General features: G+C 52.5%; 1 long non-coding RNA gene across 1 annotated transcript in view; it reads right to left on the bottom strand.

The window, feature by feature from the left end:
• Positions 1-842: 842 nt before the first annotated feature.
• The window catches only part of LOC125910088 (uncharacterized), a 35,901-nt gene continuing 24,039 nt past the window's right edge, over positions 843-12,704 (bottom strand). The window contains exon 5 of the long non-coding RNA XR_007453846.1: positions 843-1,015. This is a non-coding gene — a long non-coding RNA (uncharacterized LOC125910088). The remainder of the gene's footprint in view (positions 1,016-12,704) is intronic.

The following is a 12,704-nucleotide window of genomic DNA, read 5'->3' as shown; positions in this document are numbered from 1 at the left end:
GCAGGGAGCCCCCTTGGTCTGTGGAACGTGTGCTGCCTGACTGTGGGGGCGGTCTGAAGGCGTTCCCGAGGGTACAAGTTCACTGAGAGACGCGCCTCCGCTCAGAAGCCCACTGGGGACGTCCCTGGGTCATTTTAACCCCAGGCACTAGATTGCGCACAGCCTGGGTCAGGAGCCTGGGTTTCAAGCCCATTCCGTACTTAGGGGTTCTGTGACCTGGAGCAGTCACCTCACTCACTTGACTCTTGGCTTCTTCCCCTATAAAATGAGAATAATAGTACTGCCTGCCTCAGACGGTTGGTACCAGATTCAGGGGAACAAGCTTGGAAAGCCTTTATTTTAGCATAGTACCTGGCACATGGTTAATGCTTAATAAATAATAATACTGTTATTTGGGGCCGGGAGTGTGGTTACGGAGTGAAGCAGTATGGATAGGAGAAGAAGCATCTGCCTTGGAGTCAGAAACCTTGCGGTCTGGTCTCAGGTACGCCCCTAACTGTGCAATATTGGGCAAGTTGCTTCCTTTCCAGGGCCTCAGTTTACTTTTCTGGCCAATTAAGGGAAGGAGGCAGAGGCTGAGGTTTGCCCACGCTATATCCATTCTCCCCTTCTTCCTTACTAGCAAAGCCCTGACTGGGGCAGCAATGCCCAGCTACAACATCCATAGTTCCCAACCTCCCTTATAGATAGGGCCGGCCCCATGAATTCTGGTCAACGAAGTGAAAGTCAAAGCTGTTCCCTTCTAGGGTGGGGTTCCCAAGAAGTCTCCTTTAAAAGGGGCTGACTCAGCTGGCAAGCACCCCTCCCACCCTCCCCTCCTTCCTTCTTTCTCCCACCTGGAATGTGATCCTGATGGTTGGAGCTCCAGTAGCTATCTTATGACCAAGAGGTAACCTTGAGGGTGGAAGCTACTTGCAGAGCCACTTGGCCAAGCAGAGAGATAGAAGATGCCAGAGACTCTGATGACATCTTGGAGTTGTTGCCCCAGCCATGACCACCCTGGATTTCACAGCACCTGAGAGAGAAAAATTGACCTGCCCTTTTGTGTTTTGTTTTTGTTTCTGTTAAGCCTGAGCCTTTTTGGGTCTCGATTACTTGCTGCTGAATGCTATCCCTTATGGATACAGGGTGTCCTGCTCTATCAGAAGAGTAAAGCTTGATCTCTGAGCTGGTCACAACTTTCTGTCCTCTTTCTGCCCCAGGGGGATCCCTCAGCCTGCAGCAATGTTACCTCACCCCCACCTCGGCTCCAGCCCCAATCTGCTCACCCACTTTAGGATCTTCACTACACAGCCGAGATCCCCATATTCCTAGGCTATAAGTCTCAAAACTTGAGGAGGTAAGAAGCAACCTCTTCCCACAGAGAGATCATGTACCCAATCTACCTATTTTCCAAGCACCTATACGGCCAGCCCATTTGCTCACTGCCATGGCAGGGGTAAGACAGCTTCGGACAGCTTGCAGCTCTGGTGTACTGGAAAATGCAAGGATTCACTGCTGAAATAACTGATTTTCATCCCTGTTCTGTCCCTTACTGGTTGTGTGACCACTAGAGACTGAATGTGCCCCCCAAAATTCATATGTTGAAACCTAATGCCCAGTCTGTTGGGATTAGGAGGTGGAGACTTTAGGAGATGAGAGGTCATGAGGGTGGGGCCCTCATGAATGGGATTAGTGGGCCTCATCAAAGAGGCCCAAGGGAGCTCCCTGCAGCCTCTGCCCCATGAGGTTACGGTGAAAGGATGGCCGTGTACAGAGAAGCAGGTCTCACTAGACACCGAATCTACCAGTGCCTTGAGCTTGAACTTCCCAGCCTCTAACACTGTAAGAAATGAATTTCTGTTGTTTCTAAGCTACACAGCCTGGGCTATTTTGTTATAGCAGCCCAAATGCACTAAGATAGTGACCTGTGGAAAGTCTCTTAAGTCTTTCTGGACCTTGGTTTTCTCATTTATAAAGTGAGCAGAATAGGGCCGTCTGGGCAGCTCAGTTAAGTGTCTAACTCTTGATTTCGGCTCAGGTCATGAACTCATGGTTCATGGGATCAAGCCCGCACTGGGCTCTGTGCTGACAGAGCAGAACCTGTTTGGGATTCTCTCTCCTTCTCTGTGACCCTCCCCCTGCTCATGCTCTCTCTGTCTCTCAAAAACAAATACATAAACGTTTAAAAAAAAAAAAACACCAAATAAAGTGGGCAGAATAATACCATACCATTCTGTAGGGGACAGGATGTAGAAACGAAATGTGGGAGAGATGCACTGTAAATCAAAAAGTGTAGTACTCATCAGAACCTGTCATTATCATCAGAGACATTTTTTAAGCCAATCCACAAGATTTCCTGAGCTCCTTCTCTGAGCCCTGTAGGCATGGTGAGAGGAATACCAAAAAAGTACAAGCCACTATCCTCCATTTTGCAGAGAGAAAAGGGGAGTTCAGAGAGGTTAAGTAACTTGTCTAAGGCCACACAGCTAAAGAGTGGACGTGCTGGGATTTAAGCCCAGCTGTCTGAGTCTAAAACATTCCACAGCCTCGCCACATAGAGGTGAAAGGCTATGGCCAAATCCAGCCACACCTGATTTTAAAAATAAAGTCTTCTTGGACCACAGACACACTCATATGTTTACATCTTGTCTCTAGCTGCTTTTGCACTATGGTGGCAGAGTTGAGTAGTTGCATAGAGGTTGTGTGGCTCACAAAACTCAAAATATTTTCCACCTGGGCCTTTTCAAAGTTCTCCGAACGCTAATCTCTAGCATCCTATTTGTCCACCGTCTGGCCCCCAGTGAACACCCTTTTCCACGCCTGACACCGCAGCCACCGGTGATGCAGAGACACATCCGACGTGAGTCTGGTTATTTCTCAGGTTACGAGTGAGGCTGGCCCCATTTCACAGATGAGATTTCCTCCATGAGAGGAGCCTGGAGATCCACACCAGGACATGGAGTGGAGGAATGGAAGGAGAATGTGGAGGAGAGCCGTGGGCTCTCCTCGTGTCTCTCTCCATCCCCTCTACCGACTCCCACTTGTCAGAAAGTCAGGGAAAGTTGATAGGCTGGGTGCTGGCCGCATGCTCTGCACGGACACCTCATCCACCGCCCTCTGCCCTTCCTCTGCCTCCCAACCTGCTGCCCCTTCCAGACGGGCTCAGAGTACCAGGGCGTCCACCTCGCCTACCACGCAACCCCCCAGAGCCCTTCCCGGCCCCTCTGCCCCCACCCACCTCACTGGTGTGTTTACTTAAGGCTGGATTCTATATCTGGAAGTTCATTAATTTTTCGTGGGTGCCAAAACGCGGATCATTTGTGCTTATCCTCAACTAAATAAGTCAGGTCATAAGAGGTAATGCCATGGGTAGTGGAATGTAAACAAACACATTCTACCTCAATAAACATGCTAATTTCCAGCTATAATATTCACAAGTAAAAGATCCATCACGCCGACCCTATTTGGCAAAGGCAGCGGGCCTCATCCGTCAACGGGGGAGGCTCCCGCCAGTTCTCCGCGGGAGGGAAATAGTACAACTTAACTTGCTTGATGACGCCCTCGGGGGGAAACATGAGCCTCATAAATGAGTCTGGAAATGTGATAAAAGGATAATCTTGCATAAATGAGCCTATATCATCATTACCTGCACCGACCAAGGCCAGGCACAGGCTTTGAGTGATGGAGTCACATTTCATATAAATTAAGGCCGAGGAGCTAGTGCACCAGGCCAGCGGGGGCTCTCTGTCCTTGCTGTGTCCCGCTGCCCACCCTCGCCCGAGGCTGCCACACAGGATGCGCGGAGGGCCGAGCAGGAGGTTCAGGGCTGGCTGGGGCTGGGGCACCGGGATGGGAAGACTGCCCAGGCCCAACCTGAACACGAGTACACCCTTGGCAATTGGTGACATCAGAGCGGGTATTGGTCCTTCCTCCCACCTCTCAGAAAAAATTAAGGAATCCATTATTTGATTTGCTCAATTTAGTGGACACCTATTAAAGGGCAAGGCACTGAGAGGCACTTGGAAAATCAAAATAAGATGAAGCCCTTGTTTATAAGAATTCACCGTGGGCTCAGCGAGGCAAAGCAAGTCGTCCCAGCCTGCTTGGTCTGTGGTCAAGTGTGGAGGGTGCTCAGAGGACAGAAGGGCTCCCCGGCCTGGCTAAGGCAGAGAAGGTCAGGCCTTCGGGGCATAAAGGAAGACAGGCTACTACTCAGTGAGTGGTGAAGAGCTGGGTCTCCCTCTCCTTGCTGCCCCTCCCCAAGGCCCTCAAGGACACTGCCCCGCGTGCAGCTTCTGCCGAACTCCTCTGTTCGGCCTGTGAGGACTTTTAGCAAAAGAAAGGGAGATGAGGGGCACCTGGATGGCTCACTTGATTGAGCATCCGACTTCGGCTCAGGTCATGATCTTACAGTTCGTGGGTTCAAGCCCTGCATGGGGCTCTGTCCTGACAGCTCAGAGCCTTGGGCCTGCTTCAGATTCTGTGTCCTCCACTGTCTCTGCCCCACCCCTGCTTGTGCTTTGTCTCTGCCTTTCGAAAATGAATAAACATTAAAAAAAAATTTTTTTTAAAGAAAAAAAAGAGGAGGGACAAATACACAGAACCCGTAAGCTGTCTCGGAAAAGATCTGGCGGAGATCTTGACGCTCTTTCCTGATCCTCCCTTGCCCCTCCCCCCGCCCCGTGATGTTGTGGGTGCCCTACCCAGCTCCCTTATTCACACGGCTGAGGCACCCGTCCTGGCAGTGTTGACAGCCACCGCTCACAGCCACCCTCTTCCTCAGAGAACTGTCTTTGGCCAAAGAGGAGCCACCTCACCTGGGAGGTTATCCCTGCCTGCTCCTCTGATGTCAGACTAGGTGACTCTGGGGGTACAGAGGCTGGCCCCCTTGACTGACCCCTTTGTCAGGGGTCATGCTCTGAGGCGCGGCTCCCACCAGGACGGGTCAGGCTGAGGCCAGACTCCAGCCGAGACCACATCCTTGCTGCCCCCTCCTGCTTCCCTTACCCACTTCTCCCGAGAACATGCCCCTTGCCCCTGATAAACTACATGCATCAAAATCTCCATCTCAGGCTCTGCTTTTAGGTAGCCTGACCCAGGCTCTCCATTTTCCTCAAAGACAGACTTGGAAACAACCCACCACAAGGCAGCACAGCAGGGGCAGTACCGGGTAATGACGAACGTGCTGGGGGGCTCAGAGAAGGAGAATCTAGCTATGCCTCAGGGGGTCAGGGAGGGCACCTTGGAGAAGGGCTGCCCACCTTCCCTGGGCTGGGTCCTGCATTCTCCAGGTGGGTGAGGTGGGAAGGGGGTTCCAGGCAGAAGGAACAGCATGTCCTTCCGTTTCCCAGGCACTTTCCAGCATCACTTCATGGCAAATAGCAGCATCCATGTGACATGGAAAGGGCTTGCTCTAGAAGCCTCCAGAACCACCAGGGCTGAGGGGTGGCCAGCCCGTAAATGCTTATTATGGGAATGAGGGAATGCGTACAAGCAAGTGAGTAAAATCATTCTGAACATTCCCCCAGCGGACAGTATTTCATCCGTCCCGTCACTTACCCTGTGCCACCTGCTCCCCCACTAGACCAGAAAATCCTTTCCAGTAGGGGCTGGGGCCGGGCATCAAGAGTGTCTCCCTGAGGCCTAGCTCTGCTTTTTGCAGTGGATGCTCAGGAAATAACTTATCCCATGGCTTTGAACCACTGACCCGGGAGGAGAAAGGATCACCAAGACCAAATGTTTAGATGTATCAAGGCCTTCATTCATTCATTCACCAAACAGCTTTGTGATGTGATAGAAAATCGGTGAATCAGAAATAGAGACGAGGGTGCCTGGGTGGCTCAGTGGGTTAAGCGTCCGACTTTGGCTCAGGATCTCACGGTTTGCGAATTCCAGCCCCGCATCCAGCTCTCTTCTGTCAGCACAGAGCCTGCTTTGGATCCTCTGTCTCTCTCTCTCTGTCCCTCCTCTGTTCTTTCTCTCTCGCTCACTCAAAAATAAACATTAAAAAATTTAAAAAAAGAAGAAGAAATAGGGAAGAGAGGAAATTATTATGTGCTAACAGTGCACAGAAATTGTCCTAGGTGCTTTCACATGCTGCACTTAAACTTCATGATAACCTGGAAGGGGGCATTGTTACTGCCAGGAGCAGATGTGCAACTGACATCTACGTGTACCTAGGTCCAGAGTCCAGGGTCTTTCCATCCTCTCTCCCTCCCTTCCTCTCCACGGGAGGATGTTGTAAAATCAAAGTTGTCAAGGTCTGGAATCAGTTAACCAGATCTTTCTGGAGGCAGAAGATCAGGAAGACCTCTGAGTCTCTCTCTCAGCAGAGAATCCTCTGATTTAGGCCACCCGGGCCCAAGGAGCTCTGATGGGCAGATCCCCTCCCTCCACCTCCCAGACCCAGGCCAGCTCTCCTCAGGTGCATCCAAACACCTATAACAGACAGAAAGCCATGCTTCCAGGGATTGTAGGATTCAGAACCGACTTGAGGGGTTAATTTTTTGAAGGAAAAAAGAAAGGTATAAACACTGCTGAAAAACTGAGCCGACAAGCTCAGGGGAAACCCGAGCCACAGAAGTCTTAGTCAAAAGTGCTGGCTGAGAAATCGCTGGCCCCTGCCAAGCCCAGGGAAGGGAAGCTTGCACATTCCCGGGCTGCGTGTTTCAAATACTTTCCGCGGTTTCGCCAGTGGAGGGCCAGGAGAGAGGAATCTGTCATTACCAACTTGGGTCTGCAAAACAGCTTGGCTGGCAGGGAGCAGTGAACTCGCAGGAGGCAGGAAGCGGAAAACCTGAGTCATGAGCTTCAGGGGACGGGGGAATGTGCAGGAGGGAGGAGGTGAGAGGCAACCGACCACAGACCAAAGGGTCTGCGCGGATCCTTTGACTCCCAACGCATTCTTGCCGGCTCACCACCGTGACTGCCCCTGCCCTGTGGGGTAGAGACTCGTGCAGTTTCCCAAACGTTCTTCATCAGTGTAAACATTTGTGGAGGACCTACTAGGTGCCAGGAATCCTGCTGAACATCCAACACAACGACCCGAGGAAGCAGAGCGGGCACCGTATGCCCGCTTTTCAAACAAGGAAACCGAGAGCCAAAGAGGCACTGGAATTGCCCCACGCCACACAGCAGATGGCCAAAACATCAGTTCGTCCTTTGTGTATTGAGGGCCTACTAAGTGCCGGGCACTGGGTCAAGGACTGGGCTGCAAAGATGGAGATGTCAAGGCCTTTTCAGTGAAGGGCTCAAAATCTTATAGATTAGGACCATTGTGTGTGTGTGTGTGTGTGTGTGTTTTCAAGATACATTTATATCTGCTACCCAAGTTTTCTTATTACACCGTGTGTGGGAGGAGGGGTGAGAATGCTTCGGAGATGTGACAACATGGAGGTGAGGGGCAGGAGGGATGTGATGGCGGAGTGCTGGGTGACGAGCCGTGAGGCCCGGCCTCACAGTTCAGGCTGTTGCTAACGTGCTGTGTGACGCAGGGAGCCGCTTCAGTCCCTTTGGCTCTTGATTTCTGAAGAGGACACCACCCGTGCGTGTCCAGCCTCCCTTTGGAGGTACTGTTCGCGACACACCGTTGCCTTCATGCCGGTGGCTTCTTACTGCAAGCCGCCATCCTCTGCCTGAAGATCTTCTCTGGCTGCAGGACGATGCTGCGTCCAAGGTGGGGCAGGCTAAAAATGGGGGGGTTCATGTCCCCAGGAGCAGCCGTCAACAAAAGACTGATGGGAGTTGGGGGATGAAGACAGGCCTTCCTGTCTCCTTGAACAGGACAACTCTGAAGGGCATGTTCACAGCAGCCTCCCTCCCGGGGCTTCCTAGCGGCAGGGGCCCCAGCTGCCCACAGGGGTACTCCGCCCATCAAGCACCCTGTGTTCTCTCCTGTCCTTCCACCTCCCACATCCCTTCTGGCTCTGTCGGTTAAGTGTCCGACTCTTGGTTTCGGTTCGGGTCATGATCTCACCGTTTGTGGGTTCCAGCCCTGCATCAGGCTCTGTGCTGAGCCCCCACCTTGGAGCCTGGAGCCTGCTGTGGATTCTAGGTCTCCATTTCTCTCTCTGCTCCTCCCCCGCTTGCGCTCTCTCTCTCTGTCTCCCAAAAATAAATAAATAAATGTTAAAAAAAAAAAAAAAAAGAAGCAAGCAGCCTCTAGCCAGGAGCAAGGCCTGAAAGGTAAGGCTCAGGGTCGCGGAGAGCACAGGGGTGAGGGCACCAATGCAGGGCTTCTCCCAGGCCATAAATCCCCTGTTGACCCCTACCCACAGCCTAAGCAGCCCCTCAGGGTGCCCTGAGGGGAGGGGTCCTGTGGAGAGAACTGCAGAGGAGGGGGCAGCAGCAGGGCCTGAGGGCCACGGCCCCCTCTCTGGGCTCCTCATCTTAGCTGCGCCCGCCTCCCCAGCCCCGCCTCCCACTGCCTCCACTTTATACCCCGCACCTAGATGAAATCACACACAACGCCCTCTGCTCTCCTGCCTTCAGCCCTCACACCTGCCATTCCCTTCAGCCAGAACGCGCTTCCCTCCCTCCGCACCAGCCAACCCCTCCTTCAAAGCAGTTCGGACATCTCCAAGTCTATGCAGCCTTCTCCAACATCTGCCCTGTTCTGGTCATCAGGCGTCCCCTGCTCCTCCTGCCCTTCCATGGGGTCTGGGACACCCTCCAGCACCGTACCCAGTGTCCTCCCTGGGGAACCACTGTTGGTGAGTCTGTGTTATGTCTTCCCAAAGGTCTCTGAGGGCAGGACTCATGCTTGTTTTCTTTTTATCCTCAGGTGCTGGCTCTTACAGCTCTATAAATGTTAGCTGAGTGAATAAGAGTAGGAAAATTACTCAGAGCTTGTTGAGACCCCATTTCCTCACTACAGGGAGCCCGATGGGGAGACCAAAGGCCAGGGATTTGGCACCGCAGACTGGAGCCTCAGAGGATCAATTCTGCCACCACTGCATAGATCCAGAGGCTTCCCTTCATAGCTAGAGACCTGCAAAGAGGTGGCCCTGTGACGGGTCCCTTCTAGGGACAGTTTTGTAGAAGTGCAGTGGTTTTAAAAGCTTTTCTAGCTATGGAGTTCAAACAAAATCCTCCCCAGAAGTCCAATAACTGCTCTGGTTAAAAGGGAAGGGGAGGTGGGGGTAGAGTCCTCTTGACAACCCCTTATCCTGGAGACAAACCACTCGAGAATCCCCTGGGACTCCATAGAGCTGTTTCAAAGCCACTGCCAAGTAAGAAGAGCTGGGTTGTGTCCAAGGACCTAGGTTCTAGTCCCACTCTGCAACTTGCAGGCCGTGTGACCCTGGGCCAGTCACTTCACCTCTCTAGGCCTCAATTTCCTCACCCCCATGATGGAGAAGTTAATGTCTCCCTCACAGGGATGCTGAGAGGCTCAACGCTGATAACCAGGGTAGCTCTGTACCTTACGGTCAGCATAAAATTTGTTGTCAGGGGGCCCAGAAGGACATGAGAAATCTTGTGTCATTTTGAAACAGGCACTCTTGGAGGCACTAGGCCCTGGGCTACAGAACAGACACATGGCTGCAAGACTCATGGTTGCCTTTTTTTCTTGGGGCTTCAGGCCCCTGCATGCTCGCCAGGCGCCTCTTTGCCCCAGACCTCATTACCCAGCCAGCTGGGGCCCTCACGCAGGCATTGTTTCTCGTCCCTGGGTGTGGAGCTGGAACACGTGGGCACGGAAAATTCCTCCCCTCGCTGCTCCACCAGCCAAACCCCAGTCCCAGCCCGGGATGCGGACCCCTAAAGGGAAATGGAGGCAGAGTGTTCTGGCCCCAGGAATCAGCTAATGGAACCTTGTTAATTACTATGTAAATTACTTTAATAGCCTGATCCCCACCAGACAGTTGTTCAGGGGCTTAAGACTCTAGGCTGGGGAGATGGGATCTCAGGTGAGGGGAAGGAGCAGCCTTTCCTTGGCCCAAAGAGCTCCCATGTATGGTTTCCCATGGGGTGGGAGGAGAGGCACAGATTGGTAACCAGAGGGGAGGATGACCTTGCATCTGAGCATGGCCCATGAGGATCCTGAAAATGACACTGACATGTAGGAATCAAGTCCATCTTGAAGACTGGCACTAAAAAGCACCTCAGATGATCTCTGGTCCTCACGCCTTCTGTTCTTCTTCCAGGGAGAACAGAAGCCCAGAACAGGTGAGTGACCTGTCCGAAGTCACACGGCAAGATGATGGCCAGGCAGGGGCCGGTCTCCCATCTCCGGCCCAGGGCTTCTCAAACTGGCTCCTGGGGATGCACTAGACCCGGGCGCCCTGCCTGAAACATCCAATAGTAAGACTTTCCCAACTTTCAGAGGAAAAAAGAAATGCAACCAGAGGCATTTTCTTGATTTTAAGGTCTACCTACAGTTTTTACAAAAAGATACACTACCCTACAGGCACGATCCGTAGCTATATTTTCTTCCAGAAACATGCTCTTGTACTGTGGAATTAAGCATGCCAGAATGTCATAGCATTCTATAAGGAGGCCGTGACTTTAAGATTCTCTGACCTGAAGGGAACCCTCAGTCCCGAAGCACTTCTTTTCATCTCAGTTTTCCAGATAAGGGAAGAGACACAGAGATGCTAATGACTTCTGAAGGACCAGTGCTCTTCCCTCCCTGCCATTTGTCAGAAGTATGTGTAAACCAAGAGTGACTAAGTGCTGAGAGGGCTAGGAAGGAAGGCGGGCGAGAGCGAGGACACCCCTAGTATGGGGCTGCTGCCAGGACGTTGAGCTGTATTTGACAGGCTCCCCGACCTCTCCGCGGGCTGCCTGCAGGCACACGGCTCCCTGCTGCAGCACAGGCCAAGTTTCAGACAGTAGGTCTGCTGGCAAGACGAAGGCTGGGCTGGAGTGGTTCTATCATAACATGGTGGCTCTGTGGCCACTTGCTACCTGTGTGACCTTGGGCATGTGGCATCGTCTATCTGAGTTTTGACTCCATCTGAGAAATGAGAATAAGAACACTTGCCTCACAGGATGGTTGAAAGAATGAAATGAGATGGGCTTGTGCACCTGGTACGGTGCCCGGCACTCACTTTCTCCCTCCTGGTCTCCCCTCTCTCTGTAAGATGTAGATGTGAATATGTTTTTTCATGTTTACTTAATTTTTTTAGAGAGAGAGAGAGAGAGAGAGAGAGACAGACAGACACACAGAATCTGAAGCAGGCTCCAGGCTCTGAGCTGTCAGTACAGAGCCTTGACACGGGGCCTGAACCCACAAACCATGAGATTGTGACCTGAGCTGGAATCAGACGCTCACCCAGGTGCCCCAAGATATAAAGATTTTTAAATTCGGGTCAGGTGCAGGGACCTGGAGTGTGTCACTAGGTAAATGCAGTGGGCTATCAAAGCCCCCACCCCCCCTGCCCCCCTCCCTGGGTACCCAGTGCCTTCCTTGCACCTCCAGGGAGTGTAGTGGATCAGAGGCTCTCAGCGCCCCGTGAGGCTCTGCCCAAGCCTCTCCCTCACGTGCCCTGCAGTCCCAGCTCTGCCCTATGCCCGGCACTGGCTGGCGGTTCCCTTCTGCCAACCCCCAACCCTCCTGTCAGCACCCCCAACTCAAGAAGCCTTCCCACTGCCTCCAGAACCTGGTTTCCTTGGTCCTCAATGCCGCACACAGGGGCTTCCTCCTTCTCTTCCCTCGAGGGCTATTCTACCACCACCTCATCCTGGGCTCTAGGTTCTGAGTATTTCCTGGGTCTGCTGGCCAGAAAAGGTAGGGCCATCTGAGACTTGGTTTCTGTCCTTGGGAACGGGGAAGCAATACAGTAGTCCCCACCACAACCACGAGAGGGGAAATGCTGTGAAGCTCTGCCAGCAGCAGGGATTGCTAACGTTTGTGATAGGTATAAAGGTACAAACACGGATGCCCACAGATCAAATACGCCAGGCTCTCTTTGAGGTGTCTGATGATCCCCGCTGGGGCTGTCAGCTTCTCCTCCACACCTCACCTTGGAGGTTATTTCCTTGGAGAAACACCTTTCCCTCCACCCGAGCTTGGCTCTGTGTCCCTCTCCCACCTGGGCACTTCCCAGAGGGGACCATCGTGGCCTGTGTGCCTGCCTGTCCCTGCACTGGGCTGAGCTCTAGGAAGGGAGGGGCCGCAGCTCATTCACCTGGCTCTGGACTAGTTTTGACTGCAAGTAACAGAGTCCAACCAAATTTATTTAATCAAAAAGGGGAAACTTCTGGAAGGCCATGAATGTGCTTTAGGAGGGGCCCAAGGAGATACAGCTGGCCTCAGGAAGGGCTGAAACCAGAAACAGGTCACCCTCCACACTTCCCCTTCCTCTCTCATCCCTGCTTCTTTCTCCTCTCCATTAGAATTGTCTCATGAAAGTTTCTGCTTAGCCCCTAAAATGTTAACTATAACATTACCGAGTGTGAGAAACAAACGGTCCGCTGTGCACGATTTTAAAGTTAAGTGGTCAGGGCGCCTGAGTGGCTCAGCCTGTTCAGTGTCTGACTCTTGGTTTAGGCTCAGGTCATGCTCTCGCAGTTCATGGGATCGAGCCCCGTGCCAGGCTCTGCGCTGGCAGCATGGAACCCGCTTGGGATTCTCTCTCTTCCGTCTCTGCCCCTCCCCTACTCATGCTGTCTTTGTCTCTCTCAAAATAAATAAGTAAACTTTAAAAAATAAAGTGATCAAAAGCTGCTTGGATAAGCTTGAGGCTCTCACCTTAAGCCCTTCCCCACACAGAGGTTAT

Source organism: Panthera uncia (genome assembly GCF_023721935.1).
Source record: "Panthera uncia isolate 11264 chromosome B3 unlocalized genomic scaffold, Puncia_PCG_1.0 HiC_scaffold_1, whole genome shotgun sequence".
Lineage (NCBI taxonomy): Eukaryota > Metazoa > Chordata > Mammalia > Carnivora > Felidae > Panthera > Panthera uncia.
Note: the sequence above shows the minus strand (reverse complement) of the source record. Positions and strands in the feature narration are given on the sequence as shown.